The sequence below is a fragment of the Polyodon spathula genome, chromosome 6 (assembly GCF_017654505.1).
Source record: "Polyodon spathula isolate WHYD16114869_AA chromosome 6, ASM1765450v1, whole genome shotgun sequence".
Lineage (NCBI taxonomy): Eukaryota > Metazoa > Chordata > Actinopteri > Acipenseriformes > Polyodontidae > Polyodon > Polyodon spathula.
Window position 1 is genome coordinate 71,991,909 of NC_054539.1, and position 24,651 is coordinate 72,016,559.

Below are 24,651 nucleotides of genomic sequence, written 5' to 3' on the forward strand. Positions count from 1 at the left end.
CTTACAAGAATGTCTCACCCAAAAGACAGAGCACAAGGAGGTTAAGCAACTTGCTTGAGGACATACAATGTTGGCTGAGCTGGGATTTGAACTGGGTACCTTCTGGTGAGAAGCCTGTTTCTTTAACCACTGGACCACACCGCCTCCTGCGACATTGATTCTCTGACGCACTTCTAGATATGCTCTTCATTTTACTCAAATCAATAAGACTCCAGCACCGATACGCAGGAGCTCCCTGAGGTTAAACAACTCAGATACTTTATAAAGTGTTTTTCTTTCTCTATCAATTCACATTTTGCTGCTGTTCATCAATATGCACCGTCAATTTGAAGAAAAGCAATAAGACAACATGTACGGGTAGTGTCGTGGAAGTTTAAGCCTCAGTGCTGTAAGACAGAGACTCAGTAGAACAAACAAGATTGAGTAAACAAGTTTAATAGTTTGCAAACCCGAGAGCACACTCAACACACGCAGGTGTTTAGGAATACCAAGCTATGCTCGCATAATATATACCTTGTAACCTACAGTTATTGCGAGCCAATCACAGAAGCTTAACTCAATACTCGTGGATAGCAACAACTTGGAAGATTAAGATGAGACCAATCATATGCAACAATAACAACTTATTCTAAGTAAGGTGGTGACATTTCTGTGAATTTTCATGGATGCAGCTTGCGGTTGCTAAATAAAGAGAACTTCATCTTTCTAGCTAGTAGTCAGTATCTTTCCATCCCTTATATGGGCCATCTGTCCTGCAGCAAGAAAGAGGAAGTATGCTCACAAACAACTACCGATAATAATACATTATTGTTATATTATACCTAAATCTTATAACCCGTAATAGCATTTAAACCTGAGCATGGAGACCCTAAACAATCATTAGCAGTAGCAACACTGTAATTTTCCCACCACAGTAGATCATTTATTTCTTCATATTAAGAAGAATATTCTATCAACAAACACAGTAACTGTTTCTTGTATGGCTACATTCACTAACAATATCAAACTTTACTTTTGTAAATATGTATTAAATTAGGCCTTATATAGCGTCAACACATTTTTGGAAAATGCTGTGGTGGGTTTGTGGGGTGGGGGTTGTCCTCCTATGTCTGAAAAGTTTAATTCAATAACGCCATTAACCATGGAAACAACATCAGTCATGAAGTCGGACCGCACAACTGAACTGATGCCTTTTCAGTCTCAAAGTTGAAGTGATGCATGGAAACCGTGAACATTCTTTAACCTAGTATGGAATCAGATTGTGAAATATAGCAAATTACAGGTGAGATTATCTACAACCCCCTTAATGAAAGGAGGCATATTGGAGATGGATATATATATATATATATATATATTATATATATATATATATATATATATATATATATATAATATTAATATGACTACTAATACTAATTACGAACTGATGATTATGATTATATGCTTATTATGCAAGCTGTGTACTCTGCTCTGTGAAAGATATTCATACATAGACATAAAGGGTATATGCTGCTCACAACAAATGCCTTTAGAGTTAGAATATACAAGAACAAATAAATATATTGTTTAGCTTATCTGAGTCAAGACTCGTCTATTTGGTTGAAGGTGAGATATAATTTTAAGCAGGCTTTGAAGATAGCCATAACCCTTTTTGATAGAATACTGGCATTTTACATATTTCACTAATAAATACCTAAAGAAAGGTTGTGTAAGAGCTACTGTAGGTAATTATTTTGCTGCAGCTTTACGGCAGATTAACCCTGTCTATTACCTTGCAGCTCTACATATCTATGCCCAAAATTATAAATTCAGCATTAAAACTAGAAGGGCATGGAAAGAGTGAGATACAGCACAGAGGTTTCACTTGCAGGCTCTGATCCTGAAAGACCACCCGGACTGTAACAAGCGGTGTGTATAAGAGGCTTGGGAGGCTTATCCCATACACTCACAAGAAATTGTCCTGACCAACACAAAAAATATTGGTGAGAGAAGATCGATTTTTTTCCCCACAAGCGCGCACAGCAGGTCTAACAAACATATTTCTCCTTTTCTTAATGCGCAACCGCCAGACCACTAGGGCACCTGGGATATCAAGTCAACACTGTAGTGCAGGATTTAGTTGCAATTCAATGTCATTGGAGGAGACAGTGCTTGGCTGGTTTAACGTCCATTCTTCCCGCCGATCTGAGCCCCCCATACCGCTGCAGGAGGCAGCCGATGAAAACTCGGAATCCTTATCGCTCATTCACTTGCCTGGAAAATCCTCTTCATATATATATATACATATATTTAAATTGCTGTTATATATACAAACATCTTGATCCGAATCTGATCTGATTTTACAGAATTTGTGACAAAATATTTTTGATGCATATTGTCTATTTTCACAGACCGCCATTTTGTGAGAATTTCATGGGGTTTCCATGTGGGTCAGTTTGCACGTGAAATGGCGATGCACGTGCACGTTTGCGACAATTACTCGTGTAAATCCGGTTTGTACCCGAAAAAACTGCCAAGGAGAGGGCTAGGGTAAATCTCATTTACTTGTGTAAATGACGAAACACAGGAAAATCCACGCCGCAGTTTCGCATGGAAACCCGTATTTCACATGTAAATGTTAAAATGCATGTTTATCCTTAACTATAAATATTGCAAGGGAGCAGGTCAGTTGTTACTGTGGATTCCAAGATGGCAGAAAGTAGTGGCTGATGGTTGATTTTATGGTTAGCAGTGGTGTAGTTCACCTTAATGTTAATGCAGCCGGCTTTTATTATTATTGTTTTTTGCTGTGTCTGGACTGTTATATTGTATATCTCTTGTGGGTTTACACTTCTGTATAAAACCACTTACCATGAACTGTGTTATGCCCTTGTTATAGCATTAAAGCAGCTGTTTGAGAATACCCTTGCTGTAAAAACTACTCTAAAGTTAAAAACGAAGTGCAAGTGAGCTGCTTAAATGTCTAACTGAATTAATTCCCCGTCCTTTTTTAATCCCAGCTATCTCATTTTTCTCATGTAAATGTCTCGAGTTAAAATGAAAAAAACGTGCATGGAAACCGCATGTTTGATAACTGTGATGCTACAGTCAGAACCTACTTCCTTTGACTGTTTGAACAAATGCCACCTTTCAGAACACTGATTGTGGTGCTAGACTATGAATGTTTCTGAAGTTTTTTCTTTTGATTTTTCTAATCCTTCAGTCCATTATCAGTGAAAGCAGGGTCTTTTGAACTTCTGAAAAAGTGTCTGCAAGGAAAGCAGAAAACTGCATCTGCCTGCTTATTGTATATAATACTGTATAATACTGAAAACGTATTTTAATATTCTGATGAAAATGAACGGTTTTGGTTTCCAAAGACAATGTTCGGATACACTGGTAAACAAGGCTGTAACGGTCCTGTTGCAGTATCACCAAGGTCCAAAATACAGGATTTAGTTGGCATTTCATTGTCATTTGAGGAGACAATGCTTGGCAGGTTTAACATTCATTCTTCCCGCCGATTTGAGCCCCATATGGATATTCAAAAGTTTACAGTTAGAGTGCAGTTATTTATTTTGCAAATATACCTTATGCCCGTTGATTATAAATATGTGTTTAGAAGCTTCATAGTCAATATTAATAATTGGTGTGAAGTAATGGAAATGGTTCTCGAAACTGGTTAACATATTTAAAGGTTTTAAAAGTACAAGTTCTCAAAAAGACGCAGGAGAATGAATCCAGTTTACAGCTTTTATTTGTGTCCGTCAGTCCGACTATTTTTCAAACTCAACACAATGAATAAAACTTAGTATTCAGACTCATTATATATATATATATATATATATATATATATATATATATATATATATATATATATATATATATATATAAAATGTGTGTATCTTACTGTACATTATTGGGTGTAGGGGGTAAAGTATGGAATAGCCTCCCCAAACAAAAGACTCAGGCGCCGCCTATGGTTAGGGCTTGAGACCGGAAAGTGGCTTTAATTAGTTATGGGTGATAAAAGACATCATATTTTAAACAAGCTTATGAGTTTAACATACCAGCCACTCCAATAGATTCAGGCAGAATCCGAGCTGACTAGAATTCACTTCTGAGCTTTAGGCAATGAGAACCATGACTGCACACAGCAGGAGGGCCACTAGGCTAGACATTTCACTCTGATTAGAAGGAAAGCCTGGTAGTTATCACAAACTGTTCCACACCAACCACATGGACGGTTGCAGATATTAAATGTTTAGACTGGAGCTATGTGTTCTTTTTAGCAGAGATCTCTGGGGGGTGAAGGGAGCCATTTCAAATAAATAAATATGCAGTAGAAAACTTCAGAGGTTTTAAATCACCATTTATGCTCCAAAATGTAGGTTAACTATACATCTCATCCTATTTCTTGTGTTCCCACAGTTTATTTAACAGTCATTTATCACCAAGGCTATGACCTTGACCCAGCTTGCAGAGTGAAACTTAACGTTTCGACTAATGCCTTCGTCGGTGTGATATTGCACGTACAGTATTTACTTCTGTCTAGCTAAAAGGTTTGCTTTCCACTGTAGTAGCGTGCAAGTGATAAACTTTGAGGAAACAGTCACACAGGAATTATGTTTAACTATGAAACTTAACATGATTATAGGACCAGGCCTTTAAAACTGTAATGGGGTCACATCTCTACACCGTGCGGTTGCAGGTTCATTAAATGTTTCAAAGGTTTACTATCAATTACATGTTAATCTATAGTGGGATCTGTGGCTGTATGTAACACTTGGCCTAGTAATGATTCTCTATCTGTCCACAGTGCTGTAAACCAGATCCTGTGACTGTATCTTGTTCTACCAGGTGCTGTGATGATTACTAATTGTTGATTCTGCTGCACAGCTGTGTGAATGCTGATGTAGAGAGGTCATGGAGTCATAGGTCTATAATAACCCACAAATGCATTTTTTGACCCAGAGGTCTTCACCAGCTCGCTTGCTTCTCCACTTTTTTATGGTCTTGGTATTTTATCTTTCGCATTCAGCAAGAACTGGAATAAAAGGGTTGTAATTTTATTGCTACATTGTAGATTTTAGTGTTTTGAAATTAATTATTGATCAGGAAAAACAAATCTGACTAACCTTTCTTATACTAAATAATACATATCAAATAATACATATCCCTTTTAATTCAAATTTAAGAAAATACACCAATAATGTATGTTTTGAACTGGTAAACATATTTCAATAGATATCCCTGCTGTTAAATAATAACAAATAAAAAGTATGGGTGCATCAAGTTTAAAGTATATGAGCTCCACTTGTTACATTGGATAAGCCTTCAATAAGCTACAAGCAAATCCCAGAGTTTTTGATGACATTTCTGTGCATTAGGATCCTATCAATCCTATCACCAAAAACAATATCGGGCTTGCTATTAGTCTAAAATGAATGAGTTGAATAAATGTTAATGATCCCTACTATGGGATGCAGGTATCACAAGCTACTCATTCAGCTTGATTTGATTTATTTAAAATGATTTCATTGCCCATAAGCTAGCAGCACCACTAAATCAACTCTTATTTACTGGCTCAGCGATCTCTCACCCTGGTCAATACCAATGAGACAATGCAAATGCAAATAGACCTAATGGTAAAGGCAACTTTCTTGAAGTTACAAACAACAAAGTAAATTCAAATTACTAAACATCTGTCTCCACTCTGTTTTAAATTTTAACCTTACGTGGACGAAATGCAGAACAGTGATGACTGATGCAATACCGCTGAGCTACACTTAGCACACTAAACAAGACCTGCACATCAGGTAAGTGCTGAATAGCAAATACTATAAATAAGGGGCTCATGTCCTTTGTTTTAGCAAGATAATTGAGACCGCTGAGATTTTGAACATTCGGTGAGGAATATGAGACAAAACACTGTTAAGAGCACTGAAAGCCCCAGCACGAGGAAGCTCTGGGGGGAATGATGTTGGTAAACCTTATTATTGAATCCACAAGGAAATAACAGGGGCATTACAGTTTGACTTCCAGTCCTATTGCAATTAATGGCATAGCCAAATGACTATTGAGTCATCAACCTGAAAAGACAAGGTGAAGCGATATACAGTAATAGGCATAATGAGTAGGAGGAGTGGTAGACGCTGCCATGCTATGCTTAACACTGCACTGATATGCACTCATCTGTAGTGCTCACAGAGAGAAGCATTTTGATCCCAAGGGGCATGGAGGCAGTCTATCTGCCAGAATCTTAATGCACCTGAGCTCCATTAGAAGCTTGACTGCAGGTTCAAGGTGCTCCTAAATAATGCTCAAATAAACAGATTTTTATATTATATATATTATATATATATATATATATTACTAAAAGCAAGATAACTTGTCTAGAAACTAGTACAGCACTGTAGCATTAAGCTTACATGTTAGCAGGGCTTTTCAAAGCTGAAGTGACAGTTTGTGCTTTCAGGGTAATATGACATGATGTCAAGGCTGTTTCAAAAGAAACAAAACAAAACAAAACAAAAAATTTGCATAATTTACTAAATAACTATACTCCTCTTTTATGTGTTAATTCATGGAGAATTTTTTTTTTTTTTTTTCTGGCTGAGATTATTACTAGAGTTGTAAATACATTTGATATTTTGGGAGTATAATGGGTTGAAATAAAAGAAACCTTATTTAACTCTTTCAGTACCAAGGGGTTCATTTTATCTACCTATACCCTGCCAGGACAAGGCACTGCTGGGTATATTTAGAACATTTTACAGCTCTGGGGAATTGCTCTGGATTATATCAACCACTTATATGAGGTTATCCCAATATTACAGAACTTATTACAAGGATTCTTTGCAATATTACAAACATATGCATGCAGGAAGTGGGTTCTTTGTGGGCACACATTATCTTTATAATGGTATGCTGCAATACAGGTATGCAGTGTTAGATGGTGACCTATTTCCCAGATATCTACACAGGTCTACTGAGTTGAAATAGTAATTCCAGTTGGATTGTATTTTAACATTGATAAAACAAAAGGTTTTAACCTTTTGTTTTAACCATGATTCCGAGTTTACACACACTGAACCTTTAGTTGTACATATATATTTTTTTACTGTATTATTTATCAGAGATTTGTACATTTCTATTGTTTTTCTTAGCAGCTATTCCAACAAAACAGATGTAGTCACTTGTGGAAAGAAAACAATACGAACAGGATTTCTTATTTTAGCTGCTATAATTTGTCATACCCCCCTCTATGGGCGCTGTTGCATTCCTTATTACATGTCTTAAGGCTGTATAATAGGTGACGTGCACATGGAAACAGTGTAATGCACTACCCAGATGTGAAAGTAGGAAATCTAACCAACTACCAAAATATCATACTGCTCCCTTTAAGGCAAAATAATTCATAAAAAACAAATTAAGCTTTTTCATTTTCATATCTTCATCAATCCTGTTTGAATACGCATTGTTACAGGACTTTCAAACGGTTATTTATGAAGTCAGTGGCTGAGTTTAAAATATCCCACAATATCTCAGCTCTACACTGACAAAACATACAGTACATGACAGTAATAAATCTGCATTGCAGGACACTCGCCACAGGGCTTTTCAAAAATATCTTATTATTTATTCCTTAAGGAAATTATTATTTTGCTATGCTTCATCTGGTTCTTGGACTAGTTTACTCTCTGTAGGCATATACACATAGGAGAATGGGGTCATTTAATAGTGATCAAGGAGCTGCTCCCTACACGCTTGCCTCGTATAACATTACACACGTCCTTTTTCATACTGCTTGTACAGTATTGATTTGTAGAGCTGTTGTGTAACTGTTTAACAAAAGAATGGCACAATGCTTTTGTTTCTGATTCATCATCATAAATATAAAATAAAGATTAAAATATTTTAATTGGGTTTTATTTCTCACGATCATTCCTGATCAGCATGTAATGTTTTTTTTTTTTTAAGAAATTAAATATTTTAAATTAATAACAATACGGGGTCCTCTGCTTGGACGCTGACAATGGCAATGGTTCAAAAATAATCTGACCCTACTGGCTCTAAAGATGTGCTGCCTACTCTGGCACTTATACAAGTCTGCCTATAACCTTTCAAGCCTTAATACAGTTCCACCACAGTAACCTGAAGCTATAAAACTGTGCCATGTGTGATCCAATGCACAATCGTAAAGGTGAGAAGGAAAACCACACTTGTTTCGGTACAAAAAGTGGGTGCGTGGTGAAGGTATCCCGAGTGCATTTCAAACCCTTCTTTATTTGCACTTGACATTTGAATTGTTCAGTCCCCCGTGCCATGCTGCCTGTTGTGTTTGGCTGGCTGCTTCCTCTCGCTTGGGCTCCCAGCACACACATGGGCAGGTGTGGAAGGGGTCTCTCAGGAGACGCAGCCAACTCTTCACAGGCTGAGATGCCACTGGAAGAATCAAGCTGTTGCTGATTCTGTCACAAGCCCCCAGTGGGACTGCAAAGACAAATCAAATACAACATGCAGCAGTCAATGAGCTCTCTATATAATAGGGTACTAATAATATGGCATATTGGTATTAAAGTACACCAACATTGTACTTTAATACCAATATGCCATATTATTAGTATGCACTGGGTTTGCATGTACAAAGTTATCTGTTTGATGATTTTCCAGTAATTGACAGGATTTGGTTTGAATTGCATGTGGAAGAAGAAAAGGGCCCAGTCATTGCTCGCAAGAAGCTGCTGAGAGTCACTTCTCTCATCGCCATCTCTCCTCAAAGTGTTGGCATTGATCTTGGTTCAGAAAGGCTCTAAGCTACCAACCCTGTGCCACTGTGGGGTAGCTGCTATTTTTGTGTATTAAAATTGCCCTAATATTGTATGAGGCAGAATGTCTTGTATCTTTTTTTTTCTAATTACAAACTAAAAAAAAAATAAAAATCCCAGAGGGCAGCGGTATAAAAGAATCAGTTTAACAACAATGATAAAAATAATTCAATCTGAAAAGTTGTCAGATTGTTTTAGTGAATGTATTTCCAGTAAATGTATTGCTGATTTAAGTATATTACTGAATTTAAAATTAAGGCAAACACACATTGAGCTAATGATAACAAGAAACTGGAACATGCATGTCAGACACCAATTACAAGGGAGAGTACTAATATTATTCAGAAATGTAATGCTAGTTTTGTGAAAAGGCCAGCATACTGTACAGTACACAGTCAGTCCTCCTTTCGGACACAAAAGTTGCAAGTAGCCAACATTTATGAGACAACTTTTGGAACAGTCAAGGCAATTATAATGGAGCATTGCAGTACTGCACATAATGTCCAGGTGAAAATGTGTTTACTTAGTATACAGTACATTTAAATTAGAATTTAATGATGTAGAAAAACATTGAAATATGTTTAATTACACCGTGTAACAATTTTTTTTTTTTTTTGGTTCCTGGGTAGTAAGTGTTATTTCCTAATTGCTTATGCCTCAAAAGTATAGAAAATGGCTATTATTCCCCACAAACTTTGCTTTTGTGACCAGGACAGTGATATTTCAAAATATCACTATTTCCAATGGGAAAACTGGCAAATGTGTGTCTTTTCGTTCACATAAAGTCTGAAAAAAACAACATATGAATCCAAATTAACATGTATTTATACTAAAGTAATACAAAAATGACTACAAAAGATTTAGAAGCGAGTAGTTTATTATTACAGTATAATCGTAAATCTCGAAAAACTACTCGAAAAACTACTCAGTGAGTAGTTTTTCGAGATTTACGATTATATGATATCACTTTATGTGAACGAAAAGACACACATTTGCCCGTTTTCCCATTGGAAGTAGTGATATTTTGAAATATCACTGTCCTGGTCACAAAAGCAAAGTTTGTGGGGAATAATAGTCATTTTCTATACTTTTGAGGCATAAGCAATTAGGAAATAACACTTACTACCCAGGAACAAAAATTGTAGTGTTATAGAATTAAATATAAGTGTGAACATACACATATTATAAAATATTTTTTAATTTTAATTGGCTTTGCGAAAACTCAAGATCCACTGCGAGGGAAATATAATATCCAGGGTTTCTGTAAGGAATTACCCAACATTGCCAATTATGTCCCCCACAAAGGCCTTTGATATGGCACAGCCAAGCATTTCAAACCTGATTAGCTTTTAAACTGCTTTTTCAGATCAGTATTTTAAGTTGCTTTACGCTTTATGTTTTATGTTTTATGCTTTCTGACACATGAAGGATCCCAAAGATTTTTATACTGTAAGATAGAATCTTAGAAATTGAATACTTCCGGGTTTAAACACCAGAACTAATACATACAATATTTATTTGAAGATGTAACAGTCATCTCTTGAAGCTCAGTGGATGGATGGAACAAGAGATAAAGCACAGTTCCTCACCTAAGCGTAAGCATGTTTTACACCACGTTCATGTTACGGCAAGACAAGACTACCGAATTAAGACCATAGCTCTTGGTATTTCATTTAGAACTGTGTTTACCGTTGTAGGCTCTAGTTGCTATAGCGATAGTCCCTGCACCTCCTATAAACCATAAATTAATGGTAGCAAATAGCAGAGTGAAATGAAACCCACAGTTCTTCCATTAAATCCTGTCAATGCTGGTGTCAGGGGCTCTGGTGCAGTACTGGCATTCAGTACTGTCCTGCATGAGCCCTGGGGAATTGTAGCGTAATCACACGATATAAGCCTCTGCATTGAACTGGATCCAACAACAAAAAAAAATCGATCTGATTAGGGGCCTGTCAAGGTGAAATTAATAAATATACCAATCCTTTGCGTCAAGATTATTTTAAATTTACCAAAAGCACAATTCATAGCACCTAATTTCTGATACACTCAGCAACCTTCTGATACTCTCAATAAATAACAGAATATCCGCTCCAAGTTTCATCACAGGTGGATAAGTGCTTCGCTGCATATACAGTATGTAAAACGCTAGTGACATTCAGGAATGGCCGTATGTATGAGGACCTCCACCAGAAAGGGATAATGAAACTTAATTAGATAAGAATCTAAAGAAAAACTTAAAGCAAAATATGAATGTGATTCCCCGTCCACATGACATAACATGCCCTCAGGTTGCAATGGCGAGCTCTGGAAGACAAAATATCTTTCACCTTGAAATAAAGGAATAAATACCTTTTACCTTGAAATAGCGGAATTCAGACCTCTCACCTTGAAATAGAAGAATTCATGACACTTTCATGCACAGTTCTGGGAATGATCACATTAACTCAGCTGCTTTAGTTTGTCTCTCTTTTTGGAGAGGCAGGGTGGGGTTAATACCCTTGTCTGTCACTAAGTTATATCTGCCATTACTGTTCTTAAAAGTAAAGCAAAATGATTGAAATAAATCAGCTTGATGTCCACAACATAATTTAAAATGATTTGGCGATTTAGTATAATGGCATGGTATCAAGTGCATCAATAGTGTGCCGACAGTATATCTCGTTTCTGGCCGATTTCAGCAGCAGTGATGGAAAATGCTACGAACAGTGTGCACCAGTTTTGAAAACCCTGGAGCAAATCAATTGCTGATTCAGACAGGCCTAAGTATAGCAAGCACACACACACACACACACACACACACACATATAATGTGATGAAATGTGCTACGTACCACTATTCAGAGCGTGGAAAGGGAGTTTTGGAAAACCATTCTTGGCCTAATTGTATGGGTTTTACAGGGTTACAGTTAGTTTTTTTTTTTTTTTTTTTTTTTTTTTTACATTGTTTTTCCTTTTTGCACAGCCCATTGTGCCTTCTTTATGGATGATAACAGCAGCATCTGAATATTCTGCAGTACAGTGCAAATCATCATTCTATGCCAAGGAATTCTCCTTGTAGTTTATCTGCAAAGCAAATTTAAAGTGTTATAAAAAAAAGAACCATCACAGGGGAGTGTGTAGGGGGGGATCCCCCCACCAAAGCTATGAAGGCAAGTTCTTTATTTATGCATTTCAAAATCAATTACTCAAGGAAATGATGCATTATATCTCTGGATAAAACTGAGGCCCAGTAAGTAACTCAGCCAAGCCAATTACAGAGCTCCCAAAAACGTCAAAAGTAATAATGCAACTGTCTGAACAAATATGTAACATAGGAGTAAAGACTATGCAACGCTGTATCATTGCATAATTGACAGACAGCACGATAAATAAATGAATAACTACTAGTACATGCTTACCAAATTCCAAGTCCATTATCACCCAGACTGCTATTTAATCAATGCAGTCTGAAGGTTATGAGGGATAATCTAGAGTAGTGCAACAATGGATTTTTCTACACCAGTGCAGATGGGAATCAAATGTGTCCATTGTGTTTTAATCCAGCCCTTTGGGTTGTAGCATCTCCAAAACAACAACTTGGCTTTTCTGTGGTCAAGTAGTGAAGCCAGCCTGGTGCATAACAGTGTGTTGGATAACCAATAAGCCCCCACTATTTCACGATACAATAAGACACAAATTCTAAACACTACTGTTAATTTTGCTTCATTTTTTTGCTCTAAAAAAATAAAACTGGTGTTCTTGTAAGACTAGTTTTAGATGACCCATAAGAAGAATTCAGAAGATATGCAGTGTGGAAAATTAGTACTAAAAACAGTCCATCTACGGTTGGCTGCACTGTAACTACATTAACTGGAATAACTGCAATCAAATTGTATTTTCAATGCAGTTAAACTGTGGTTTGAATCAGTTTCCTGCACTTTCAAAGCTGTTGAGATACATATGGTAATCACATGAAAAGCAGTCAGAGATGGTTAACTCTGATTTATTGTGACACTACACTCAGCGTCATTTCCTGTGCAATTGCATTCATCTTTAACCTGGTAATAAAGCCTGGAAGCTGTCTTGTTAAAAAAATGGATCAGTGAATTAAAATCACGTCACCTACATGAAATACCATGACTGGTTACCAATGCTGTCTAGATTTGATACTGTATGGGGTTGCCTCCTTCAGGACAGAAGAAGACTGACAAATGCAATACAGAGCATTCAGCCCTGTGGTCATATACTGTTAGCTAATTTTTTACTGTGCCATTTTAAAAGTACTATACTGTACAGATAAACAACATATGATTCCCACAATAATAAAAGTGCTGTCCTTATGTGTTGGTCTGGACACTTTTCTTGATCAATTGGAATGCCAAATGACACAGTGAACTTTTTGAAGCCTGAACCTGCAATTTTGATGAATAGGAAAAGTCTGCCAAGGACTTCAGAATGGAGCATGTCTTTTATTCTATACACATGAATCCAACTTGTGATCACAATGGTATTGTACAACACCTGATACCCTTTTATTCCCTTCATCAATTATGCTGCTTTATTTATTGTTTACAGAATATAGCATGGGACTAAACGAGCAACTTGTCATGGGTATGTCAGTTATCTTAACTAATGTATTCTTCTTGTTGTTTAGACTCTCTCTGTGAATGTTATGTTTCAGTGTTTTTAGCCTGGTGACTTTTTAAAACATGTTTGTTTATAGCACCCCTGTGATCTCAATAGGGCTCTCAGAAACATATCTTACATCTGGTATATCAGACTGTAGCCATCAAACTGTCTCCTTGCAACACTGCCTGCACTAGGTGTAAGAGATGTTTCTGTATTCAATGTATTTCATATATTATGCATAGTTCCTCACTATCTTGTAAAGCGCTTTGTGATGGTGGTCCACTATGAAAGGCGCTATATAAAATAAATGTTGATTGATTGATTGATTGATTTATGTAAGTAATAAGTCAGTAAGAAATATCACAAAGAACAAAAAAGTGATATTAATTACATCTGCTAGGGGCAGAGTGTTTCAAGAGGGCTGTTTAGTGGTTACACTGAGAATACACATGCTTCTGAGAGTTCTGCTGTGTTTCAGGAGGGCTGTTTAGTGGTTACACTGAGAATACACATGCTTCTGAGAGTTCTACTGTGTTTCAGGAGGGCTGTTTAGTGGTTACACTGAGAATACACATGCTTCTGAGAGTTCTACTGTGTTTCAGGAGGGCTGTTTAGTGGTTACACTGAGAATACACATGCTTCTGAGAGTTCCACTGTGTTTCAGGAGGGCTGTTTAGTGGTTACACTGAGAATACACATGCTTCTGAGAATTCTACTGTGTTTCAGGAGGGCTGTTTAGTGGTTACACTGAGAATACACATGCTTCTGAGAGTTCTACTGTGTTTCAGGAGGGCTGTTTAGTGGTTACACTGAGAATACACATGCTTCTGAGAGTTCTACTGTGTTTCAGGAGGGCTGTTTAGTGGTTACACTGAGAATACACATGCTTCTGAGAGTTCTACTGTGTTTCAGGAGGGCTGTTTAGTGGTTACACTGAGAATACACATGCTTCTGAGAGTTCTACTGTGTTTCAGGAGGGCTGTTTAGTGGTTACACTGAGAATACACATGCTTCTGAGAATTCTACTGTGTTTCAGGAGGGCTGTTTAGTGGTTACACTGAGAATACACATGCTTCTGAGAGTTCCACTGTGTTTCAGGAGGGCTGTTTAGTGGTTACACTGAGAATACACATGCTTCTGAGAGTTCTACTGTGTTTCAGGAGGGCTGTTTAGTGGTTACACTGAGAATACACATGCTTCTGAGAGTTCCACTGAGTTTCCTCCATGATAGGATGACTGAAACAAAAAAGGATTACCGGCAGTCAGGATAGCTCTAATGTTTCATACCAATACCACGTAGCTGTTTAAAGAAGTGCTATCCATTTTCTTTCTTCTTATTCATTTATTAACATTATTACTATCCCCCCTTTTATTCTGCCTAGAATATTTTGGTTCTATTTTTAAGACAAGCTGCATCCTGATAAGTTTGCTTCTGATCAAATGTGCTAAATGATTGGAGTGATTTTGCACTTAACAGTTATATCTAAAGTTCTGTATTAGAAATTTCTGTATATTACATGTTCAGAAAACAAAAAACTAAAAAAAATATTCAAGATGAGAAACGAGGAAAACAAATTTTAAGTCACTCCTTAACACCCCTTTATAAAGTTGCTGTCAGCCAGCTGGAATCTGGGAATCAGCCTCTGAGAGATCAGTGTGCTCTGCAGCTCATTCATTTCATCAGCCAGATGAAATAGTATTGTTCTGAAGGTCACTGCAGGCTGGCTTGTTTTGGGAACGCTCAGCCCCTGCAATCTAACCCCGCAGAGTAATTAAGATAAATGCAACAATACATGAGTGTGCATTGCTATTAACAATGGTTACATTTCTAATCATAACAGATTAGGCTATCAACAAATCTCCAGCCTGTAAACAAAGTACAGATTACCAGGTGTGCATTGCATTCTATTTCTGCACTGCTTGTTTATTTAATTAATCTATGTGAAGTACAATAAATAGATAATATAGGAAATAAACACCGGAAAAATAAAGACTGTAAAAAAAAAAAAAAAAAGAAAGGCAACTTCCATCTTCATCAAGATAATCGCAAATAATATGTTATGTAATTAATAAATAAATAGAAATCTGATAAATGTATTTGCTTAAATAATCTAATATGGGGCCAATTTACAAAAAATTAAAAAAATAAATACCAAAAATGTTTTCAACTATTTCCTCAGTGTTAATAAATATGGCAGAACTATTTTTTTTTCTCAAATTCTTTATCCACCAGGAAACCATAGCATCATAATAAATAATATATGTATTCAACCTTTACAGAGAACACGCACATCACCACCTCACCACATCACTATATATATATAGATATATAAAATAACAGTTTCTGCAACTGGTCAATTGCTTCACAATCTCCCTGGTGAGAAATTCCTCCCTGCTCCTTATGTTAGTAAAGGAAAACCTGAGACTGCAGAGAAAAAATACAATGGCAAATGATCCACAGAACCGTGTTAAACAGCATGGATTCATATCATAGCTGTGTTTCATTCTATTGATTTTCTCATCAGGATACTAATAAATGCTGTGAATCATACAAACTCTTCTACATTATCAGTGCTGGTCTTGTATTAGTCTTCATAATGTCAACAGAATCAATCTCAGTGCAATATTCTTCAGGGGTATTAGGTGCTGCATGACATGGGAAAGTGACACTACTGCAGTAAATACAGCCTGGACTGCTGGGAAAGTGACACTACAGTAAATACAGCCTGGACTGTTGGGAAAGTGACACTGCAGTAAATACAGCCTGGACTGTTGGGAAAGTGACACTACTACAGTAAATACAGCCTGGACTGTTGGGAAAGTGACACTACTGCAGTAAATACAGCCTGGACTGTTGGGAAAGTGACACTACAGTAAATACAGCCTGGACTGTTGGGAAAGTGACACTACTGCAGTAAATACAGCCTGGACTGTTGGGAAAGTGACACTACTGCAGTAAATACAGCCTGGACTGTTGGGAAAGTGACACTACTGCAGTAAATACAGCCTGGACTGTTGGGAAAGTGACACTACTGCAGTAAATACAGCCTGGACTGTTGGGAAAGTGACACTACTACAGTAAATACAGCCTGGACTGTTGGGAAAGTGACACTACTACAGTAAATACAGCCTGGACTGTTGGGAAAGTGACACTACTACAGTAAATACAGCCTGGACTGTTGGGAAAGTGACACTACAGTAAATACAGCCTGGACTGTTGGGAAAGTGACACTACAGTAAATACAGCCTGGACTGTTGGGAAAGTGACACTACTACAGTAAATACAGCCTGGACTGTTGGGAAAGTGACACTACTACAGTAAATACAGCCTGGACTGTTGGGAAAGTGACACTACAGTAAATACAGCCTGGACTGTTGGGAAAGTGACACTACTACAGTAAATACAGCCTGGACTGTTGGGAAAGTGACACTACTGCAGTAAATACAGCCTGGACTGTTGGGAAAGTGACACTACTACAGTAAATACAGCCTGGACTGTTGGGAAAGTGACACTACTACAGTAAATACAGCCTGGACTGTTGGGAAAGTGACACTACTGCAGTAAATACAGCCTGGACTGTTGGGAAAGTGACACTACTACAGTAAATACAGCCTGGACTGTTGGGAAAGTGACACTACTACAGTAAATACAGCCTGGACTGTTGGGAAAGTGACACTACTAGTAAATACAGCCTGGACTGTTGGGAAAGTGACACTACTACAGTAAATACAGCCTGGACTGTTGGGAAAGTGACACTACTACAGTAAATACAGCCTGGACTGTTGGGAAAGTGACACTACTACAGTAAATACAGCCTGGACTGTTGGGAAAGTGACACTGCAGTAAATACAGCCTGGACTGTTGGGAAAGTGACACTACAGTAAACACAGCCTGGACTGTTGGGAAAGTGACACTACTGCAGTAAATACAGCATGGACTGTTGGGAAAGTGACACTACTACAGTAAATACAGCCTGGACTGCTGGGAAAGTGACACTACAGTAATCACAGCCTGGACTGTTGGAAAAGTGACACTACTGCAGTAAATACAGCCTGGACTGTTGGGAAAGTGACACTGCAGTAAATACAGCCTGGACTGCTGGGAAAGTGACACTACAGTAATCACAGCCTGGACTGTTGGGAAAGTGACACTACTACAGTAAATACAGCCTGGACTGTTGGGAAAGTGACACTGCAGTAAATACAGCCTGGACTGTTGCATTCAAATCTATAGGACATTCGCTTATTTAACTGTATATGACTGAATGCCAATGAAAACAATGTATAATGCAAACATAGCTTAGCGATGAAAGTATGGTAAATACTATTTTAAAAATTATGGCAATAATTCAGATATTTAGTTTAGAAAAATCCACCTGAACTACCTACCAAAATACGACCTCTAAATAGCAGAAATATAAAATATGCTCAGAGTCCATGTCCATGATTCCCTCATACGGTGGACTTTTAGTTAAAATCATTTAACAAAACGTAACAATGACAACATAAGGAAACAACAAATATGCGTCCGCAGTAAAACTGTACAAAACCCCGCTACATCCCAGAGCACTTATCTAAACAGCAACTGGTTGACTGGCTGCCAGTGCCATCTGAAAACGGTCACTTTATACCAAGGTATTTTGTCTGCAAAGATAGAGCGCATTTCATTCCAGCTTATTAGTATCACAACTCTAGTTTTCTTCAGTAACATACACATAACTCCCAGTCAATGAAGAGCATCGAGTATTGCATAAAGGGATAACATGCACTGACTGCTATAGGTAGACATCGTCTCATGCACTAAGCGTTGCGAATGAAAAAGTCAACGCTCTGATAGTTTCAGAACCGGGACAGCGAATTCTTTATCCGCTTTTCTTGCCACAGACCAACAGATCAGCCAGAATACATCTGTCACACTGCAACCGTTTTTGTCAAAGTAGGCTTCCCCTTCAAAAAAGAAAATATCTTTATCAGCTTTAGAAGTCCTGCTATGATTCAATATGCTCTCCCTGAACGGCGACTACAAGTTCCAAACGATACCCCCCTCAAATAATTTTGTAAGAATTTGTGCTCTTACCTGTTAGGCATCCTCCACAGGAGAAAGCTGTCCTCTTGTAAGCTCTATGCACAATAACAGGAGGGAGGTAGCTGAGTTCAGAATGCGTTTCCACATATCCTGTAGAGACTGGCACCAGGTGCTTCACACACACATACACACACACACACACACACACACACACGCACTCTCTCTCACACACACACACACACGAACTCTCTCTCACACACACACACAGCGCACGCAGACGCACTCAGACGCGCTCTGTAACCCAGCGTCACTGATGATATAGCCCCCTTGTGTTTCTCAAAAGCTCTCTTCTTTTTTTCCGACAACCTCTGACTAGAATGTGCATTAGGCAGTAAACAGTTCATCTCCTTGTAAATTGGGTTCGCAGGCCAGGTAACTATTTTTAGTCAATGCAGACCCTGCAGCGGTCGTATCACGTGTATGGCGATATAATAAAAAAGTGGCTATAGCTGATATCTCTGTCCCAGGCGAATAATGTTTTCCCCTAAACATTAAAACCTCTAACACCCACAATTTTACAACTAGCTGCACTCCGGTTGAGCAGGGTCTTTGATGTTACAGCAGAGACAACTGCGTTAGGGGCCGCTAGCTGCAGGCTTTTGGCAGTGCAGTGTTTGCCTGCTGCTCCGGTTAATCTATATTGTTTCAAGAGTAGCCGGGAAAGGGAGAGAGGGATGGCAAACGTTGTATAGTGTACTTAACCACATTCATCTCAGGCACCAACGAGAAACAAATACGTTATTTTGTGTTTGCTTTACCAGGGCGTGAAAATTAACAAATTGAACAATAATTGATTAACCGCCATTCTGAGCGTGATTAACACAAGTCTTACGAAAAAAAAAAAAAAAAAAAAAAAAAACTGGTAGAGACGAAAAAATACACTCCTTCTAAACAACATTACAGCTATGGCCAAACGTTTTGCAGCACCCAATATAATTAACTAATAGGGTTTCATAAAGTCGAATGCAACCTGCTGAATAATGTTAAGTCAACCTATATTGATTTACATCGCTAAATCTGGCTCCACTAAAGTGACATTTTACTACTATCATGCCTTCCTGTAGACTTTTGCAATATCAGTATGTAGTTTTTTTTTTGTTTTGTTTTGTTTTGTTTTTATTGCATGGTGTTAAATAATATATCTAAATTATGTTCATGTACTTTTTATTTTAAATTATGCATCAATCCTAAAATTATAGCTGATGCAAAACTTTTGTCCAAACTAATACGCTAGTTTTGTATTACCTATATTTATTGCCGATTGTGTAGCGATAACAAACACATTTTAACATTTAAGCAAACATTGTTTAAATATATAGTATACATCCTGTAATCAAGTCAAACATGTATAATGAATATTTACTATATGCAGAATCAGTGTTTACGTAATGTTTGTGCATATAGAGTATATCTATCGTTGCATCATTTTCACACATATGCGTTTAATATTGCAACGACCCGAGCGTCTGCTTTACGATAACGGGATATATAATTGTGGGTTTACAGATGTGACAGGAAGGCAATGCTACAGCTTGCTTCACTGCACAAAGGACCGGATTGCCACGTTAAATGCGGGTTGTAAAACCCTGCCAAGCCCTTAAACTGAGTATAAAAAGCTTTCTGTTCATTCCCCAATTTCACCTTATAGGTGATCTCCTTTATCAAGTGGATAACATTTCCAAAACAGGGAGGTCAGGAAACAATTGTTGGTGCCATCTCCATGGCAGGGCATCTAGGGCAGGGCAAAACTTGGTGGCTCGATTCTACTGGCCAGGCATCTGGGGAAAGGTCTTCTGGTGTGAGCAATGCCCTGGCTGTTAACTGGCAAGTCGCAGGGTATTCCCAAAAGCTCCAGGGGTGGAAGGTGGGGCAGATCATGCATGCTTGGGATTGGTGGGTGATGTGCTGGGGGCGTGGATTGGACGAGGGCATATAGGGGAGTGAGAGCATTGGCGCGAAATAGATTAGGGAGTCCAGCACTATGGAGTGTTCTGTTCAATTTGATGGCACTCAGTTTGGCATAGCACGCAGTCTACAGTGTGATTTACTTTCGTTTCTACAGTCTATGAAACACTACATTGCTCAGCAGTTGCTGTACTACTCACCTGAAAGCATCACACTTTACTCAGTATAGAATCCCTGCCTGCAATAAACCATTGAATTTGAGAAGCTGCAATATCTGTGTGAGCATGCTTCATTTCCCACCCACTGCTGTAATATATTTTCATGCTAATTGTGTGATGAATACATGATTTTTTGTAGTAGTAGTATGCACTGCACATGTAAACTTCACTACATAAAAAGAGTTACCAGAAAATTACAGTTACAAATGTAAATATTGAAATCTGCCAAATTTAATACACATAATCCTCTTTCTTTTCCATCACATACTGCACTTGAATCAGAAAAAACAAAACAATAAGATCCCCATTAGTTACGTGTTTAGGTTGCTGACAGGAATGTGTCTGCTTGTTCAAGATCCAGAGCTAATTACAGAAGCTTCATGTTGGCATATTAATATGGTTTTGTTTTCACATCCTGAATAATGCACATGCAGTTTAGAAAGAATGTCAATAATTTACTGCCCTACAGAAGATTATGGGTTTATGGGAGGAGGGAGAATGGGAGGGGGGATCCAGAGAACAGATTACATTTATCATGCATGAGATGTCTTCAGTGACTTTATCCTGTTTTCAAACACGAGATGCCATATTTGCAGTAAAATGGTCCATTGTCAGTGATCAGTATATACTACATAGTGTATTAACTTTATTCTGAAACTGTACAATTGTTTCTCATCATTGGCATGTGGGGCATTTTCAGAATTTGTACTCATCAGTGTTCTTTATCTTTGTGTCATAGCAAGATAAAAGTTGCATGCTCTAGTTACAGCTGTAGTCTGACAAGTTCTTCGATCTTGGATTTGAATAAAAGTGCAGTTATGTGCCGCTTCTGCTCTGAAACTGTATAGTGTCCTGTTATCTTAGGGGATTCAACTTCTCATATAAAACATAATAATTCATTACCTGAATGTTGCATTTCGACAGGCATCCAGTTACAGTTACGGTATATTCCCTGAAAAAAATAAATCTTAGATCACATTTATTTTGTTCCTAATCTTAAATTTTAGGAAACCAGTAGCTACAGTGAATCAAAATAAAACTGGATTAGTGATTACAACGACCAATACTTATCTGCTTATATGCCAGGATTCAAACTATTGGCACAAAAATACAGAGGCTGAACAGACCTGGTACCACTACAATGCCAATTCAGGTTTGTTTGCATGTTTAATGTGAAATATGTTTATTAAAATTTTCTAATGCATCTTTTTTTTTTTTTTTTTTACTGCATAGCAAGGTGAAAGCAGTTATGGAAATTAATAAACATTGAAAAAGGCAGCATAAGATGGTAAAACGGAATGCAAAAATCAATGTCCTTAAAAAATATTCAAGTCATGTAAAAGTGAAGGCTTTTAATGGATCAGGATGACATTCCATTAGTGATATTGGACCAAGAAACTTGATTGATCTGGTAGCATCAGGAAGATCATACCCATATATTAACAAGATACACAATGTTTGATCAAACAAATGTTATTTGCTCTTGCCAACACCATTCCTTAAAATATAGGGGTCTGCCGTCACCCTGCATTCTGGAGAATAGGGGCTAGGGGCTAGGGGCTAGGGGCTAGGGGCTAGGGGCTAGGAACCCCCCCCCCCCCCCCCGCTATTTTTCCTGAAAGAAATCTACTTGAGCCTCTACTTTTTTATTATGACATGGATAGAGGCAGTCCAAATCTGTGGATAGTCAAACGCAACATCTTAATTATTTATTATTATTTATTTATGACATACAAATCTGCGATTCCAAAAACACAAACAGAAAAAAAGAAATAAAATTAGAAAAAATGTTTTTGACCCCACCCCTACATGTCATGGCTTTTTTAATTTTATATGGGGGAAGGGATGACAGTACCGATACAATTAAAATATATTTTCTTCATTGATATAATATTATAATTTATTATATATTATAAGAATAATATTAATTACTTAAAAAATTTTTAGTTTCTGATAAAACTCCTTTATTGAAATAAAAAAGTAATTTTTCATTAATTTATTTTTAAAAAATAATTTATAATAAATCATGTTTTCTGGGGACCCATTTTATAAGCACACATAAGGCGTCAGAAGTGACACTTGTGACTTCTAACACACCAAGGGCGTGTGGATATTAGAGTATATCCCACACCATGTCATGCCTTATTGTTTACGTATATTGATACCTGTACATGATAGTGCTACATCAGTGCACTGAAGGAACAGTGGAAAGGATATTCATTATTTGCGGATATACATGTAGGGATTACAGTATAAGGAAGAACACTATTTGATGTAAGAATTATATATTTGATTTATTATTTCAGCTTCAAAACGGAAGGAGTTATCTTTCGCTGTTAAATATATCCAGATAACAAAGGTAGTTATAGATAAATGCTAGTCAATGGTGTCATCAAAATGCCCACTGAGTTGCACCACTCACATCATCACATAATAAAGAGGGCATTATACCTGCTATCATCTTCATCGGCCTCTGCTATCTGCACTGCATGCTCTGCATGCAAATGGGGTGAGACTGGTATTGGCACACAACGCATGTACCAAACAGGAGAGTAGGCTGTATTTTTTTACTTATCATATTGTAAGAGAAAATGCAATGCAGACTGTGTTGAAATTGGAACGGTACACATCATTGAATAAATAATTACTCATAACAAGCAACTTATTAAATAGAAGTAAATGAGCCTTGGGGCCCGGATTGTTTTTCCCTTTTAAATACAGACCCAGACACAATACTGATGATTTTAATGTGTATGCACGCTTATTATTTAAATAATAAAAGTAAAATAAGACATAAACAAAAACCTAGCTGATACAAGAGTGCTAACTAAACTTTTGTTCAAACCATAAACTAACAAACTGAACAGTTTGTTACAATCCAAGCACTAAAGTATCACAACAAAAGAGTACTTTCTCTCTCTCTCTCTCTCTCTCTCTCTCTTTTCTCTCTCTCCCTCTCTCTTTTTCCTCTCTCTCTCTCTCTCTCTCTCTCTCTCTCTCTCTCTCTCTCTCTCTCTCTCTCTCTCTCTCTCTCTCTCTCTCTCCCCACGCAACAGCCTCGTTTCATACTGCCTCGAGCAAACATTTCTCTTGGTTTAAATAGCTGCCTGCTAATTCCAGGCAGGTGATAGTAATTACAGATTGGAGCCAGGTGACACTCAGTAGTTTTTTTTTTTTTTAAATGTTGTATTTTTTATTTTTATGAAACAATAAAACAAAAATGGATCACTTTGCGGCCATTGAAAGTCAGGTGACACTAAAATGGTATTGTGGACATAATGAATCTACATTCTAAACAGTGTGGGACATTTTGAAATCCTCCAGTGGGACAGAACTATATTGTTTACTTACCTGAATACTTACTGTTTGGATATGAAATTATAGCATCCCTAGGGAAACCATTGTTATTTTAGGGGGTACAAGTGTTCTTATTGACACTTCCCTTCCTCTCAACCAAGCCTAGCAGGCAGCAAGTCTCAATCGAACGGTCGTCTGTGAACAATAATTCATTCACACAACAACTCCAAAACGATACACAACAAACCCATTTCCACATATAAATTATACCTGCCATAGTGAGGTTCCTATGCGTTGCTGGGTAGGTCCAGTGGCCAGTCTGAGATCCAAACAACCTGGAAGGTATAGAAGAGAAAGTATTAAAATATATATATATATATATATATATATATATATATATATATATATATATATATATATATATATATACTTATTGTTTTTATTTTAAAAAAGCACATTTAAAAGGCAGATGATACTTAATAACTAAATGTTCTATTTCAAGTCCAGCCAGCATGATGAATCAGCTGATAAGTTACCCTCATTTTTGTATTATTAGTATTTAAGACATGTCTGTTTTTGCACCATTGGTTTCAGAAGCACATTACCGTTTTAAATTTAAATTAAACAATGACAGGAACATCAATATTCAAAGGACACCAAGTGCCTGCTGACAAAATAAGTAATGTAAAAATAAATAATTTACCTTCGTATCCTGTTTATTTTCTAGA

The 24,651-nt window shown here is 37.3% G+C and overlaps 1 protein-coding gene across 1 annotated transcript in view; it reads right to left on the reverse strand.

The window, feature by feature from the left end:
* Positions 1 to 18,586, reverse strand: part of LOC121316604 (heparan sulfate glucosamine 3-O-sulfotransferase 5-like) — a 72,865-nt gene extending 54,279 nt beyond the window's left edge. Inside the window, exon 1 of the mRNA XM_041251650.1 lies at positions 18,495 to 18,586. The gene's annotated coding sequence lies outside the window, so the exon portion shown is untranslated. The remainder of the gene's footprint in view (positions 1 to 18,494) is intronic.
* Positions 18,587 to 24,651: the final 6,065 nt, after the last annotated feature.